The sequence below is a fragment of the Schistocerca piceifrons genome, chromosome 1 (genome assembly GCF_021461385.2).
Source record: "Schistocerca piceifrons isolate TAMUIC-IGC-003096 chromosome 1, iqSchPice1.1, whole genome shotgun sequence".
Lineage (NCBI taxonomy): Eukaryota > Metazoa > Arthropoda > Insecta > Orthoptera > Acrididae > Schistocerca > Schistocerca piceifrons.
Genome location: NC_060138.1, coordinates 61450876 through 61468089, shown reverse-complemented (window position 1 = coordinate 61468089; position 17214 = coordinate 61450876). Strand labels below are relative to the sequence as shown.

The 17214-nt window shown below is 45.5% G+C and overlaps 1 pseudogene; it reads right to left on the bottom strand.

The window, feature by feature from the left end:
* Nucleotides 1-16316: 16316 nt before the first annotated feature.
* On the bottom strand, nucleotides 16317-16434 carry LOC124722805 (annotated as a pseudogene).
* Between the last annotated feature and the right edge of the window lie 780 nt (nucleotides 16435-17214).

The window sequence follows — 17214 nt, the reverse complement described above, 5'->3', positions numbered from 1 at the left end:
ACTGACTATCCTTCTGTACCAAGATTTTGCAGATTTTGTGTGCTGATCGGCATTCTCGTTGAACAGAAGGAACTGCAGCCCTGAGGGACATAGACTGTTGGCTTTTTAATGCACGCCTTGTTCATTAGATTTTTGTGTAAAGATATTATCAGTGCCTATTTTCCTGCAAACAGCTAACTACACTCGAAAGTTTACAGTACGGATTATACTGAATAATAATGTTACTGACTGCAGTAAATTGTACTTATGGATTTTTAACAAAATTTCCTTTTATTTACTATTAAATAAAAAAGTACTGTTTCGAAGTGATTTATGAACTGACTGAAATTTCCTGCAAGTGCTGGGTATACACATACTAAAACAAAGTATTTAGTATGTGAGTAATGGCGTACAGCTATCTCTTCTTGCTAGATCAGTGTTTTTGTGCAATATCACCAAGTGCGTGTGTAAGGTGCCCGATTCAAATGGTTCAAATGGCTCTGAGCACTATGGGACTCAACTGCTGAGGTCATTAGTCCCCTAGAACTTAGAACTAGTTAAACCTAACTAACCTAAGGACATCACAAACATCCATGCCGGAGGCAGGATTCGAACCTGCGACCGTAGCAGTCTTGCGGTTCCAGACTGCTGCGCCTTGAACCGCACGGCCACATTGGCCGGCCTAAGGTGCCCGAGTGTGATTGTTTGTGTTCAATGAAGGATCTGTGTTAATTGCACCATGTTCTCTCAGAGGAATCCCGCATTCGCCCCTATAACTATGAAGTCATTCGAGTCATGGTCTACCTTGTAACGCCGGAAATGCATATCCTCTTATTTCCATCTATTGTACTATAATTTTTTTTCCTTGTTTTGTTACCTCAAGATATGACATTTCTGTCTCTTTATATATTGTAATTGGTTTGCTGTTTGTATATATATATTTATGCATTTATGTTGGTTTGTTTTGTGAATATTATTTGTATTTATACTCTGGGTCTGGCCTGGGGAAAACTATGCTATCGAACGAATACATCGATAGGTCGTGTGGAGAACCAAAATGTTGAGGATCTTTGGTAGTGTTAACTCTGCCTCGTGGAGCGCGGACAGAGATAGTCTGGCTGGGGTGGTGCAGTGGAGCAGGTGTGTTGTGTGAAGCTCCCGCGAGTTGCCGCGCTTTCGGGGTTTGGCAGCTTGTAATTGCGCTCGACTTGCGATGATAGTTTTTGACGTGGTGTCGCGGACGGAAAGCATTAGCTGGCGCACATCAAGAGCCCGTTTCGTCTGCTGACCGTGTCGAGAAGAAGGCGCGCCAACATCCAGCTTCTGCAACAGCGACGGCCGACAATGAGTGACTGTCGCCACCTCCTCGATCGACGGCTTCAAACCTTCAATCAACCAACAAGGAAGACTGGAAGCACGTAAAGTTTTAGAGCTGTATGGCAGACCTCAGCTTTTCAAACTTTTGAAATTGTTGTATCACAAAATTACAGCAACTTAGCATGAACCTTTCTTGCTCATTGTCCCAATTGCATTACCAAGCAGGGTCCCTTCCTTTTCCGGAATGAACCCGAGTGTCGTTGAAATTCAAACGCCAGCATCATTCGATTTCACTGCTTTAATTTCAAAGTTCAGTTAAGGTATTCATAGCTGCCTACAATATTTAGATTACACAAGCACAAATTAAGAGTGCGAGTTTTGTTACCGTATTTTAGCTCACCTGTGACTGCAGCACAGCTTGGTACGTACTAAATTTTACTATTGTTAATTGTTCAGAATCATTTAATTCAAGTTCAAAGTTAAATCTCTTATTTCTAAATTGCGTAGATTCAGTAGCTTTTGAAATGATTGTTGAGGTAGTCCAAGACTAACCGTAATTTACTGAATTTCGATGTGCTTCAGAAAGAAATCTTACTACTAACTTCAGTCACTAAATTAACTTTTGATTTTCCGGTTTTATTAATTCTTTTGCTGAATTAATTCTGAGTGTAGCGAAATTTATTACTTCTGACAAACTTTCACTTTTCACACTACATGTGTCAACCTTCAGTTGCCACGCTTCTAGTGCTAGTTATATGTGTAATAACCTTTCCTTTTCAGTTACTATAGTAATTGTCCTTAGGACTGGCGACCGTAATTTCCCCCAAATCTCAAATATCTAATTACCGCTAGTTAATTGTTAACGTAACGGCCGCACACTTGCTTTCTTTATTAACTTTACCCATTTTCAAAATTAATTTCCACCAGTTTCATTAGCATTTTTCCTTTCATTTAGATGTAACCCTTTCCTCCCTCTTTACCGACAAATTAACTTCGGTGGCGATTGCTTTTCCGAAATTTCCATTAGGTACACGTGGTTTAATTTTTCACTGTCATTAAGGTCGATAAGTGAGGGGGAGGTTACAACCTTATCGCGAGATCTACCTATAGTCCATTTTAAATGACATTAATGCGAGTACTCTCCAACAGCCGAAAACCTCAAATCCATAATTCCAGCTGATTTACATTTCTTGGGGTCGTCAGTTGTCCAGGGTTGCTCGAAATGGCTCGGATTTGATTAAGATGTTTCTTAACTTTGTAAATAATGAAAAAGGTCTTCTGTAAACTTTCTCCTTTGCATTGCCAAATATAAAAAAAACTGATCATTTCATCATGTTGTGTCGTTTTCAGATTTTTGGTATACACCTATAAATTATCAACTGAAAATTTTCATATTTCAGCAGCTTCTTTGATATGTCCGAGGGTAGCGTGAATGTCGCAGTGTGGTCGAAACTGGCGAACACTAGGTAATAAAATACTGTAGAGAAGTACAGTTCTGTGAAGTCATGACTTTAACATTTTAAGAGGACTGTGGACTGCAGAAAGATGAAAACTTACTTGGTCAGCTTCTTAAAATGGCGGTGCTACCATTCCCCTATCCAACAACTCTAAAGGCATTCATCCCTATGTCCGAGAGCAATACAAGTCTAATTGTTGTAGACCTAGGTATTTAGAGGTATAGTATTCTGTAATTTGAGTTGCCTCGGATAGAAGGCAGTCTATGGAGAAGCTAAATTCAGCTGCGTCAGCTGCTGTGTGTGTTTGGCCATCTTCTGTTGCTCCAGTGCATTGGCGCGTCACTGATAGTTCCCGTAACTTCGCGTTGTGGTCCACTCTCTCTGGCAACCTTCCATCTCCCTCTGCCAAACACGCCCTCACCAGCGCCTCCAACACCACTCAGCTCCCATCACAAACGTTCTAATAGGTGTTCTCCTAAATTTATCTTTTACTGCAACTGATTTGTATCTCTTGTATTTCAAGGTAATACCAAAAAAGTGGAAACAACCCCGTAATTTAAAAAATGAATTCAGTCTTTCCATTTACAATTACCATTATCACAAAGTTTAAATTGGTAAATTAAGTCTAGCAGTTTGAATTTGCCTCCTATGGTTTCCACAACTAGCGAGTTACTTCTTAGCTTTGAGTGAAGCTCTCCCCATTGTTCTGGGTAGGCTATGCGAAAGACTCCCACACATCTGTCTTCGGGCCATTTAGATATTAAATGAGGAGACACGGTAAAAGATTAAAATGTTCTCATAGTAGAATCGTTACAATATTAGGGACATTAAATAGTGACCTGTGCTTCAAGTGCAGATTAATAAAACAGGCGACGTATTCTATAAACCCGAAGTCATTGCAACATAGCTACAGAAGTCACTGCAGGAAAGCTCATGTTAATCAGTAACCCTGTTCTATTTTTATAAAGAGCAGTTTCCCAGAACGTTGCTCAGAAGGTCAGTAGAATCGCGGAACGAGTTGTGATTAGAGTCGAGAGGCAACACAAAAGTCCGTGGATCCAAGGCGAGAGGCCGCAATGCTGATGAGCGGGACTGTGGCTGTATGCCACACGCCAGGAGCGACACAGCTCCACCTCATCTCTATTGCTGAGAGTCGAACCCAGCTGTAGTCGGCACAGGACAGGAGCCGTGTTTATCGCCTCCCTAGCCAGCGCGTGTGAGGCCAGTGGTATCACTAACGTCTGTAATGATTTCAATGGTACAACGAAAATGTGTGTCACATCTGGCCCTTTATGCTGGTGCAACAACTTCCGCAACTACACTACTGGCCATTAAAATTAATACACACAGAAGAAATGCAAATGTATTATACTAGAACTGATATGTGATTACATCTTCACGCAATTTGGGAGCATAGATCCTGAGAAATCAGTACCCAGAAGAACCATCTCTGGCCGTAATAATGGCCTTGATACGCCTGGGCATTGAGTCAAACAGAGCTTGGATGGCGTTTACAGGTACAGTGGCCCATGCAGCTTCAACACGATACCGCAGTTCATCAAGAGTAGTGACAGGCGTATTGTGACGAGCCAGTTGCTCCGACACCACTGACCAGATGTTTTCAATTGGTGAGAGATCTGGAGGATGTGCTGGCCAGGGCAGCAGTCGAACATTTTCTGTGTCCAGAAAGGCCCGTAGAGGACCTGCAACATGCTGTCGTGCATTATCCTGCTGAAATGTAGGGTTTCGCATGGCTCGAGGGAAGGGTAAAGCCAAGGGTCGTAACACATCTGAAATGTGACGTCCACTGTTCAAAGTGCCGTCAATGCGGACAAGAGGTGACCGAGACGTGTAACCAATGGCACCCCATACCATCACGCCGGGTGAAACGCCAGTATGGCGATGAAGAATACACGCTTCCAATCTGCGTTTACCGCGATGTCACCGAACATGGATGCGACCATCATGATGCTGTAGACAGAACCTGGATTCATCGGAAAAAATGACGTTTTGCCATTCGTGCACCCAGGTTCGACGTTGAGTACACCATCGCAGGCACTCCTGTCTGCGATGCAGTGTCAAGGGTAACCGCAGCCATGGTCTCCGAGCTGATAGTCCACACTGCTGCAAACGTCGTCGAACTGTCCGTGCAGATGCTTGTTGTCTTGCAAACGTTCCCATCTGTTGACTCAGGGATCGAGACGTGGTTGCACGATTCGTTACAGCCATGGGGATAAGTTACCTGTTATCTCGCCTGCTAGTGACACGAGGCCTTTTGGATCTACCACGGCGTTCCGTATTACCCTCCTGAACCCACCGATTCCATATTCTGCTAACAGTCATTGGATCTCAACCCACGCTAGCAGCAATGTCGCGATGCGATAAACCGCAATTGCGACAGGCTACAATCCGACCGTTATCACAGTCTGAAACGTGATGGTACGCATTTCTCCTCCTTACACGAGGCATCGCAACAACGTTTCACCAGGCAACGCCGGTCAACTGCTCTGTCTGTATGAGAAATCGGTTGGAGACTTTCCACATATCACCAAGTTGTAGGTGTCGCCACCGGCTCCAACCTTGTGTGACTGCTCTGAAAAGCTAATCATTTGAATATCACAGCATCTTCCTCCTGTCGATTGAATTTCGCGTCTGTAGCACGTCATCTTCGTGGTGCAGCAATTTTAATGGACATTAGTGCACTTTGCAAGAACCTCTGCACAGATCTGTCACTATAAATAAAACTGAAAACTTCTGTGGGTCGAAAGTAACTTCTGGGACTCTTGGTACACCATAAGGGAGATTCTCGTCAGCGTCCGGTACAGACCTGCTACAGCAGTGGAAATCAATATAAAGGCAGGGTTGCTGCGAAAGTAATATAAAATACCTGAAGCTTATATGTATCGAATTTATTATAAAAGTAGTAGATACACGTAACACATAAACAGTTATGATGGAATAACATAGCTTCTTTCATATCATGAGTAACAGAATAAGGCAATTGCTTTTTCTTTGCGGAAATTGATAAAAGAGCACTCACAGTCCTCTGTGTTATTGCAATGTTAGTACTTTGTCCAATTACCGTTCTTCCTAATTACTTCGCAAGTTCTCTTCTGCATTTACTATGTTAGGGTTTTTGGTTATTGCAGGGTATTTGTTGCCCTCTCTTCTCGTATCGCTTGTTTCAGCTCACGTACCGCTTCAGCTTGCCTTCCATTGCTATAAACACGCCTTGCAAGTATTCCCCGGAGGTTTCCCACGGCTGCGTTCAAGCCAGGGCAAGACTTCGAAATCTTTATTTTCAAACCACTTATTATGCAGAGACCTGCGCAGATGTATTGTCTTGTTGAATCAATAGACTTTCGTCTCCTAGGTCCTGACACATTCTAATCCATTCTTTCTCTTGCATCTCAGTGTACATATTAGAATTGATTCTAATGTTCACTCAAGCAGTGCGCAATTTTCCTTTAGTGCATAAAACTGTCCAAATTATTGCAGTTTAACCGCCAAAATTTCTGCTCATTCTTACGTGCTGCTCTGTTCTCAGATCATGCCAATTATACTGAAATCTATGCAGACCACCTAAGTTAAACTTCTCATCTCTGAAGCTGTCTTTTTGCCATTCTCAACTTAAAGACAAATATTTTCCAGCAAACTAAAATCTAGCCACTTTATATTTGGATTTAGAGCAGGTTTATGCAGTCATTTCTTGAACGTAATAAGTTTCCCTCTGACAACATTTGTGGTGCACATCTGGCAGTTACTGGGAACTGTAAAGCAGCAACAAATTGAGAAGGTTAACTGTTTCTGCAATTTGCTCCGTGCGAAAGTAACCGTTTCGACACCTCAGATAATCTGCTACGTTGCCATTTTTCCGTTCGATCTATATCAGGGGCCGAATCTAAGGAAATTTTTGGCCGATTGACGGTAGTCCCAATTCCTTCCACGCACCGATATTTCCTTTCGTAACGTTGTAACTGTTTTCTGCATTGTAAAGTCACAATTGTGGTGTAAGTACACAATACATACCATTACTAACGCAGATTTTTCCCTGTCAGCAGGAAAGGCATATACACACAGACTAACACCGTACAGAGCCAACTACCTTTATATCTTATTGAACACTCTTCCGTCTGAAGAGTTGATGTCTTGTTATATACTGTACTTCTGACATAAAATACGGTACTATTCGACTTCGTTTGTCAGTATACTGGATCTCATACTATTCTCATACTCTGTGCGCAAAACAGACAATGTTAATTGTCCTACGAATACCCATGGCTTTACATTGATTTCTAGCAGTGTAGTGGTCGCCGCTGACATCTAACTTGAGCTGTAGATCTCAGATATTGGTTCAGATGGCGTAAGTCGTCCCTAGCCAGACGAACGAGTCCCACATGTCTGAACACAGCTGTGGGTACAATACCTATTGTGGAAAATATGAACGTAAATATCTATCTCAGACCGTCCTTCACATGTTCCGGAAAAACAGCAGCAATACGTAGCGCAAAAGCCACAGCGTAGACCACTTTGCAGGAGATCCTCACTACCGTCCTGGAGAAATTGTGAGACTCCAAGATGCCGCTTTCTCGATAAGATAACAGAGGAAGGATCTTCTGGTACTTATACACGTCTTTAGAAACAGGTTTGCGAAGACCGCCGCCATTATGGTGCAGCAGTTGGTCACCTCACAGGCAACCAGCCGGATAAAGCTGATGGAATGGTTGTTTCGAAACAGGGCTAAATTAAGAGGTTTCTTCTATTCGTCATTTTAACATCGGTTGTTAGTGCAGGAATCTTTAGTCTTTGTGATGGAAAGCAAAAGCTCCTCAGATATAGGTTGACGGAATATGTCATACAACAGATATTTAATCTAAAATTCTTGACATGTGACTGATTAACAGAGTAAACTCAGCCATGGAGTAGTACTTCCACGACAATTGCCTTTTTCTTAACACGAATTTACACTATTATGAGAGTAATGTAGCTGCCATAGGCACGATTAACAAACGTGTCCAGAAGTAATTTTTATTGACAATTCAGTTCGATAGAAAGATATAACCATCGAAAACAAAATGAAAACTCGCCCATGCTGTTCTACACCGTGCAAATAGTAGAAACGAAGGTAGCCCCCATGTATCATAAATTGTCGCCTATAATGTGAACGTGACCCTTGCCTGTTGATAGTTTGGGTTCTTATGATCATTTAACGCAATTAAAACGAATGAAGTTACTGTAACACGTTCATTAATTACTAAAAGTGTTATAAGAGAAAAGCACGACAATATTCTACATGATCCATTTATTTAGATAACTCATTTTCGGATTATAAATCCTAAAGTAGCTCTCTGCAGCTTGTTGGATCTGCACTACAGAAGCCAAATTACTTTCAAATTAGGTTTACGTCAAATATATATTGTTTCATAATAGTCAACGTGTAATGTAATGTACATTATATATTCTGTTTTCATAGGACATTGCAAAGACAATTTGCTGACAATCTGCATATTATTGTATTGTTATACGTCAGGGGTAATGAACTATAGATTTGGATATTGTGTAACTGCCAACTGTGATGTGCTCTATGGACAAAGATAGTTCCCCCCTGTTTATATCAGAAATTACAGAAAATCGTATAGGAAGTGTATTTTATGTGTTAAAATGATGGTCGCATCCGTGTTCGGCGACATCACGGTAAACTCACATTAGAAGCGTGTATTCTTCATCGCCATACTGGCGTATCACTCGTCGTGATGTTATGGGGTGCATGAGCAGCTGTAACTGTACACGCCATCCACGCTCTGTTTGACACAATGCCCAGGTGTATCAATGCCGTTATTATGGGCAAAGGTGGTTGTTCTGGGCACTGATTTCTCAGGACCTCTGCACCAAAATTGCGTGAAAATGTAATCACATGTCAGTGTTAGTATAATACATTTGTCCAATGAATACCCTTTTATGATCTGTATTTCTTCTTGGTGTAGCAATTTTATGGCCAGTAGTGTACTTTAAGAAAACTTTGTCAAACACTTATAACACATCCCAATTGGTGCAAAATTTGTACCATTCCTAAATGTAAAGTATGATGGTTATTATTAATAAAACTTTAAAGGGGCGTTAAATCTTACGAAAAACGAAAGAAGGAGAAAGACAATGTTTGTCGAAAGAAGTAGGAAGCCACCGTCCTAGAGGAAGACCAGAAATGGCTGAATCCCCAAGACAAGGCACAGGAGGATGGAAGTAGCATTGAATTCAAGGCCAGAAAGAGTGGCAGACAGGCTGGTGGCCCAGGTGTGCCGAGTGTGGAGGCCGCTCCAGTGACGACTGGTGAGAGTGAATAGTCGGCGTCTGAGAGGATAGCATTGGATGGGCTGGCAGTGGATAGCCCAGGGGCAGCGGAACCAGTAGAAGCGGAGCTGGTGGCGAGCACTGGGCCTAGGTCGATGCACCCGTGGTGCAGAAAACGGCAGAGAACGTGGCACAGCAAACGGCGCGACTGTGGCACTGAGGAAGGACCAACAGGGCCATTGGTGCAAGATAAGTTGGCGCCAGGTTCGTCAGAACAGGAGAAGGTGACGAACTCTGCAACATTGGAATCTGGGGTGACTGAGTATGTGACGGGTTGAGAGAGAGAAATCAAGTGGGGGATCCAGCGAGGAGTCCACATACGACAGGAAAGAAGGCTCAAAAACGAGAGTTTGTGCACCACCACGAGATCCATAATGAGTAGTGCCAAACCAGTTGAGGAACTGGGTCCATTTGTGAGAGTCCTCCATGATGGTGAACGATACGGAAACATGTTCCAGCTGGTAGAGGAAAGTGGACATTGATTCCGATGTTTCGCTGAAAATCTGCAGCGATTGGTACTGTTGCGTCGATTTTGGAGAAAGGGATGCAGCCGACGGGGTGCGATGCTGCTGGGGAAGGACGGCGGCGAGCTGTGATGTTGGTTTTCCTGATGAGGCCTCGGCTGGATGGGCGCTGTTGCGTCGATTTTGGAGAAAGGGATGCGGTGCGGTGCGGTGCTGCTGGGGAAGGACGGCAGCGAGCTGTGATGTTGGTTCTCCTGATGAGGCCACGGCTGGATGGGCGCTGTTGCGTCGATTTTGGAGAAAGGGATGCGGTGCGGTGCGGTGCTGCTGGGGAAGGACGGCGGCGAGCTGTGATGCTGGTTTTCCTGATGAGGCCACGGCTGGTTGGGCGACCTCTGCAGGACGCGTACAGTATTGTGATGCATAATGTGGAACAGGAACGATTGCGCCGAGACAACTGAGGGCAGCTGCGGAACGGTGGCAACAGTTGAAGTAATATACGAGGTAGAAGTGATTCCAGTAAGCAGTAAGTGGCCACTGCGGAAAACAACAACAACAACAACAACAAAAAAACATCAATCGTCGTCTCCTTTATGTTCATAGTCGATTATTTGCACGCAGATGATTAATGTTTCTGCAGTTAATTTGACAATATACGTTTATTTTAACCTCACAACATAAGATTTAAAGTTCCACAAAAAAGAATAGTAACAAAAACGACCCCCCATGTTCTCGTATGCTGTGCTAATGCCAAAAGACTGTCTTCCCCTGTGTCGTAACGTAGGTCGTGACAACAGCCCGTTTTCACAAAGTCTTGCCGATAATCGGTTTAGGACAACTACACTGTAGGACAGTGTAGTGATGATGTCATGACGTGGTGGTGCGCTACAGCGTGACGCAGTGCCGGGTGAAGCTGCAACAGATGCGACAGCACAGGGGACCAATCCGAGTGCTCTGAAGTTGAGCTGCATCTGCAACTGGCTACTGGAGTTTTCACCATGGCTCAAGTATATTGCGGCGGTGAAACATTCACAGACTCTTGAGGAACCGTGACGCACAGGCACAAGTTAGCCCCCGATAGCAGCATAGCTGTTGCTACGTGCACTGCATATGGGTGATGGTAGCGGTACTTGGTAGTGCCTACTAGCGTTGAGCCTGTAATCAGAATGTTTACAATATTCACAGAATACAAATACGGTAAGTCTTTGTGAGGTGCATAACTGTTTCCGAAGGAGGAATGCCTGCAATGGTAAACAGCTGCAGGGTGCAGACTTCTTACCAGAAATAGGACTCGCCAAGAATGCTGTGGCCAAGTGCTGTCTATAGATCACAAGACACCCTCCTTCGTGATCATACAATGGTTCCTCAAGTATGTATGTAGGCGCAGATTATCTTTGGATATAAAACATACTGCCATTAATAGTTACACGATAACCTAGTTTATATGCTTATTACCTCTGACGTACAGTCAGATGATTCATATTGTGTTAGTGGCAAACCACGTTGGTGTGTGCTTTCAGTTTCTCCTATTTTGATTATGGTATTTGCAATGACAAAAATTAAGATCGGAAAGTACACTTCTGGAAATTGAAATAAGAGCACCGTGAATTCATTGTCCCAGGAAGAGGAAACTTTATTGACACATTCCTGGGGTCAGATACATCACATGATCACACTGACAGAACCACAGGCACATAGACACAGGCAACAGAGCATGCACAATGTCGGCACTAGTACAGTGTATATCCACCTTTCGCAGCAATTCAGGGTGCTATTCTCCCATGGAGACGATCGTAGAGATGCTGGATGTAGTCCTGTGGAACGGCTTGCCATGCCATTTCCACCTGGCGCCTCAGTTGGACCAGCGTTCGTGCTGTACGTGCAGACCGCGTGAGACGACGCTTCATCCAGTCCCAAACATGCTCAATGGGGGACAGATCCGGAGATCTTGCTGGCCAGGGTAGTTGACTTACACCTTCTAGAGCACGTTGGGTGGCACGGGATACATGCGGACGTGCATTGTCCTGTTGGAACAGCAAGTTCCCTTGCCGGTCTAGGAATGGTAGAACGATGGGTTCGATGACGGTTTGGATGTACCGTGCACTATTTAGTGTCCCCTCGACGATCACCAGTGGTGTACGGCCAGTGTAGGAGATCGCTCCCCACACCATGATGCCGGGTGTTGGCCCTGTGTGCCTCGGTCGTATGCAGTCCTGATTGTGGCGCTCACCTGCACGGCGCCAAACACGCATACGACCATCATTGGCACCAAGGCAGAAGGGACTCTCATCGCTGAAGACGACACGTCTCCATTCGTCCCTCCATTCACGCCTGTCGCGACACCACTGGAGGCGGGCTGCACGATGTTGGGGCGTGAGCAGAAGACGGCCTAACGGTGTGCGGGACCGTAGCCCAGCTTCATGGAGACGGTTGCGAATGGTCCTCGCCGATACCCCAGGAGCAACAGTGTCCCTAATTTGATGGGAAGTGGCGGTGCGGTCCCCTACGGCACTGAGTAGGATCCTACGGTCTTGGCGTGCATCCGTGCGTCGCTGCGGTCCGGTCCCAGGTCGACGGGCACGTGCACCTTCCGCCGACCACTGGCGACAACATCGATGTACTGTGGAGACCTCACGCCCCACGTGTTGAGCAATTCGGCGGTACGTCCAACCGGCCTCCCGCATGCCCAATATACGCACTAGCTCAAAGTCCGTCAACTGCACATACGGTTCACGTCCACGCTGTCGCGGCATGCTACCAGTGTTAAAGACTGCGATGGAGCTCCGTATGCCACGGCAAACTGGCTGACACTGACGGCGGCGGTGCACAAATGCTGCGTAGCTAGCGCCATTCGACGGCCAACACCGCGGTTCCTGGTGTGTCCGCTGTGCCGAGCGTGTGATCATTGCTTGTACAGCCCTCTCGCAGTGTATGGAGCAAGTATGGTGGGTCTGACACACCGGTGTCAATGTGTTCTTTTTTCCATTTCCAGGAGTGTAATTCAAAATACCGTTCAAATCGCTCTGAGCACTATGGGACTTAACTTCTGAAGTCATCAGTCCCCTAGAACTTAGAACACTTTAACCTAACTAACCTAAGGACAACACACACATCCATGCCCAAGGCAGGATTCGAACCCGCGACCGCAGCGGTCGCGCGCTTATAGACTGCAGCGCCTAGAACCGCTTGACCATTCCGGCCGGCGAAAGTAAGTCGAATTACGCTTTTCTCCTGAAAGGCGTGATAAAATACCATTGCTAGAGATATTTTCCAAAGCGAACAACGCATATAGCTGTATAATATGCCCATTTATGGGTATTAAACAGCTGTGATCACTATTCTTTCTGCAAGATGTATTACCACAGCTGTGAATGTCTGGAGCTCAGCGTTATATATAACTTGTGACTGGTTATCAGAAATGAACTGGATTCCAAAACAGTTGATAAATGACATGATTATTGCACGTGTAAAATGTACGGACTGGTATGCACCTACAGTCAAAATGAGGACTTATCTTTTGATATACAACTTCTTCTTTGTTGTGACTGTGTTGAAGAAGATTGTCGTTGCTAATACAAATAAAAGCACTGTTCAGTAGAAACTGTTTCTCGTAGCGCTGGTCAAAGACAAAATTCACAAACACGTGCAAGGACCTGCAGATTAAGCGGAAGAGTCCAACTGGTAACCTCTAACTCTGTTGTCACCAGACAAGGTACTCTTCCCGCTGCTTCCTGCGGACTAGATGTTGACTGGAACATAGCCTGGCGTAGAACTAACCTCGTGCCTATGTGTCGGCCCGGTTCAGGACAGGCCGCCGAAAGGCGCGAAGTAACTTCTGTGGGTGTGTCTTGCTGTTTACATGTCATAGGTGTGGCCAGCGATGCTTCGATAGCAAGCAGCATCTTCGTGATGTCGATAGCAGGCACCAGAGCAACCCTGTACTACACTACTGGCCATTAAAATTGCTACACCACGAAGATGACGTGCTACAGACGCGAAATTTAACCGACAGGAAGACGATGCTGTGATATGCAAATGATTAGCATTTCAGAGCATTCACACAAGGTTGGCGCCTGTGGGGAAATCTACAACGTGTTGACGTGAGGAAAGTTGCCAACCAATTTCTCATACACAAACAGCAGTTGACCGGCGTTGCCTGGTGAAACGTTGTTGTGATGTACGTGTAAGGAGGAGAAATGCGTACCATCACGTTTCCGACTTTGATAGAGATCGGATTGTAGCCTATCGCGATTGTGGTTTATCGTATCGCGACATTGCTGCTCGCGTTGGTCGAGAGCCATTGACTGTTAGCAGAATTAGGAATGGGTTCAGGAGGGTAATACGGAACGCCGTGTTGGTTCCAAACGGCCTCGTTTCACTAGCAGTCGAGATGACAGGCATCTTATCCGCATGGCTGTGAAGGATCGTGCAGCCACGTCTCGATCCCTGAGTCAACAAATGGAGACGTTTGCAAGACAACAACCGTCTGCACGAACAGTTCGACGACGTTCGCAGCAGCATGGACTATCAGCTCGGAGACCATGGCTGCGGTTACCCTTGGCGCTGCATGACAGACAGGAGCGCCTGCTATGGTGTACTCAACGACGAACCTGGGTGCACGAATGGCAAAACGTTATTTTTTCGGATGAATCCGGGTTCTGTTTACAGCATCATGGTTCAAACGGTTCAAATGGATCTGAGCACTATGGGACATAACATCTATGGTTATCAGTCCCCTAGAACTTAGAACTACTTAAACCTAACTAACCTAAGGACATCACACAACACCCAGTCATCACGAGGCAGAGAAAATCCCTGACCCCGCCGGGAATCGAACCCGGGAACCCGGGCGTGGGAAGCGAGATCGCTACCGCACGACCACGAGCTGCGGAGTACAGTATCATGATGGTCGTATCCGTGTTTGGCGACATCGCGGTGAACGCACATTGGAAGTGTGTATCTGTCATCGCCATACTGGCGTATCATCTGGCATGATGGTATGAGGTGCCATCGTTTACTCATATCGGTCACCCCTTGTTCCCATTGACGGCACTTGGAACAGTGGACGTTACATTTCAGATGTGTTACGGCCCGTGGCTCTACCCTTCATTCGATCCGTCCGAAACCCTACATTTCAGCAGGATAATGCACGACCACATGTTGTAGGTCCTGTACCGGCCTTTCTGGATACAGAAAGTGTTCGACTGCTGTCCTCGCCAGCACATTCTCCAGATCTCTCACCAATTGAAAACGTCTGGTCAATGGTGGCCGAGTAACTGGCTCGTCACAATACGCCAGTCACTACTCTTGATGAACTGTGACATCGTGTTGAAGCTGCATGGACAGCTGTACCCGTACGTGCGGTCGGAGCTCTGTTTGACTCAATGCCCAGGCGTATCAACGGCGTTTGTACGGCCAGAGGTGGTTGTTCTGGGTACTGATTTCTCAGGATCTATGGACCCAAATTGCGTGAAAATGTAATCACATATCAGTTCTAGTATAATATATTTGTGCAATTAATATCCGTTTATCATTTGCATTGGGTCTTAGTGTAGAAATTTTAATGACCAGTAGTGTATATTTCTTCTCCTCAGACCTCAGACCTGTAGAAAGGTAAGTATGTGGAGCATGAGTGGAGGAGGACGGTACTGCGGCGAAACTGAGGCGGTGGGTGCGCGAAACGCTAGTCTGCTCCGAGCGCCCAGCTACACCCCGCATTTGCCCTGAGCGTGCCCAGGAGCGCCGATCAGGAAACGAGGTACAGGTTACGCACCAGCGTCCGTAGGCGTACACACGGAATGCGACCCAAAGGGGATGGAGCTGACTGCGGGAACCCCCGAGGCATCCAATAGGGCGACCGCACGTGGCTCCACTGTGGGTGGCGACGTCTGCCGCCAGCGCCATTAACTAAAGGTTGGGCCGGGGCGCGCTCCGTGTGACGCCACCCGCACGGGCCATGCAAACGAGTCACTGCGCTGTCGGAACGACGCGCTCTCTTAGCAGTCTTTCTCGAACGATTTTACAGAATATGTTAGGTAAAAGAACTTAGTTCTTACGTTACCCGTAGTTTTATATGTCTTGTTCATCGTGAAATGCTCGTTATTTCGCTAAAGGTCACAGTTATTGTGAAATTTCCTACACATATAGGAAATTTAAAACGTTCCAAGGAAAATAGTACACCATATGAGCTTTAACTAAGATGTTGAATTTTTCTTTAGACTTGGGAGCGGGGGGAGGTCTCTATCTGTTTACAATATCGAGGAAAGGGATTTTAACTATCATGTTCATTTCCGATCGCACGAGTGTAGGAATGAAATATTCATAACAGCCCTTATGTCTCGTGAGCCATTCGAGATTTCCAAACGAGATTTTGGCCAATGATGGCACACATGAAGGAGAATGTTTTGCCAGATATTCAAGATAATGGATTTCATCCACGGCGATATAGCAGGAGCTACAGTTTTTACTTATTTACTTATTTTTCAAAGCATTACTCTTATTTTCAAATAATCGTCGACAGCTGGTGAAAGGAGCATTTGCTAAAACAAAGAACTCCGTCATCAGGCTACAAGTGGCCCATCGGGACCATCTGACCGCCGTGTCATCCTCAGCTGAGGATGCGGATAGGAGGGGCGTGTGGTCTGCACACCGCTCTCCCGGTCGTTACGATGGTTTTCATTGACCGGAGCAGCTACTGTTCAGCCGAGTAGCTCCTCAGTTGGCATCACGAGGCTGAGTGCACCCCGAAAAATGGCAACAGCACATGGCGGCAAGCATGGCCACCCATCCAAGTGCCGGCCACGCCCGACAGCGCTTAACTTCGGTGATCTGACGGGAACCGGTGTATCCACTGCGGCAAGTCCGTTGCCATTTGGTAAAATGAAAAACATGAAATTTCTTGTCTTATGTTACTGTAAACTGACACAATGGAACTTACCAAAGGATTTTCTTCCTACACTTCAGTTATCTCTGACATACGAAAAATTACTGCATGTAGTGCACCATCTTTCCTTTCCTATACCTGTACAGAGTGAAGGAGTGGATCTCCTTATTATAAATTCAACTTAATTAATCAGTGAACGTGACTTCGACGAATAGCTGCATTCATCACTGGATTCTTGTGGCCCAGTTTTTTTGCTAATCACGGCACACCCTCAAACTAGACGAGTTAATTTCTTAGAGAACCTCACTGACAGCACGTATCATGAGTGAGGCACGCACCTCCAGGTCGCGTGTTGCACAATCTGATGCTGATTGTCCCACGTCGTCCCACTCACCTGATGCACCGATCTGTTCCACAACGCGTCCACTAGAGCACTCTGTGTACCGCACAGTAGATCTAAAAAAAAAATTCAAATGTGTGTGAAATCTTAAGGGAATTAACTGCTAAGGTCATCAGTCCCTAAGCTTACACACTACTTAACCTAAATTATCCTAAGGACAAACACACACACACCCATGCCCGAGGGAGGATTCGAACCTCCACTGGGACCAGCCGCACAAGTAGATGTAAAGAGCGATTAAAAGAATACTAGACAGATGGAAAACAAGTGATTACACTGTTAACTGCTTCAAAAATAATCACCGTAACTGTTAGTACATTTATCCGATTGTGAGACAAGAATGGAGAAATATTTGCGGTTGTCTGC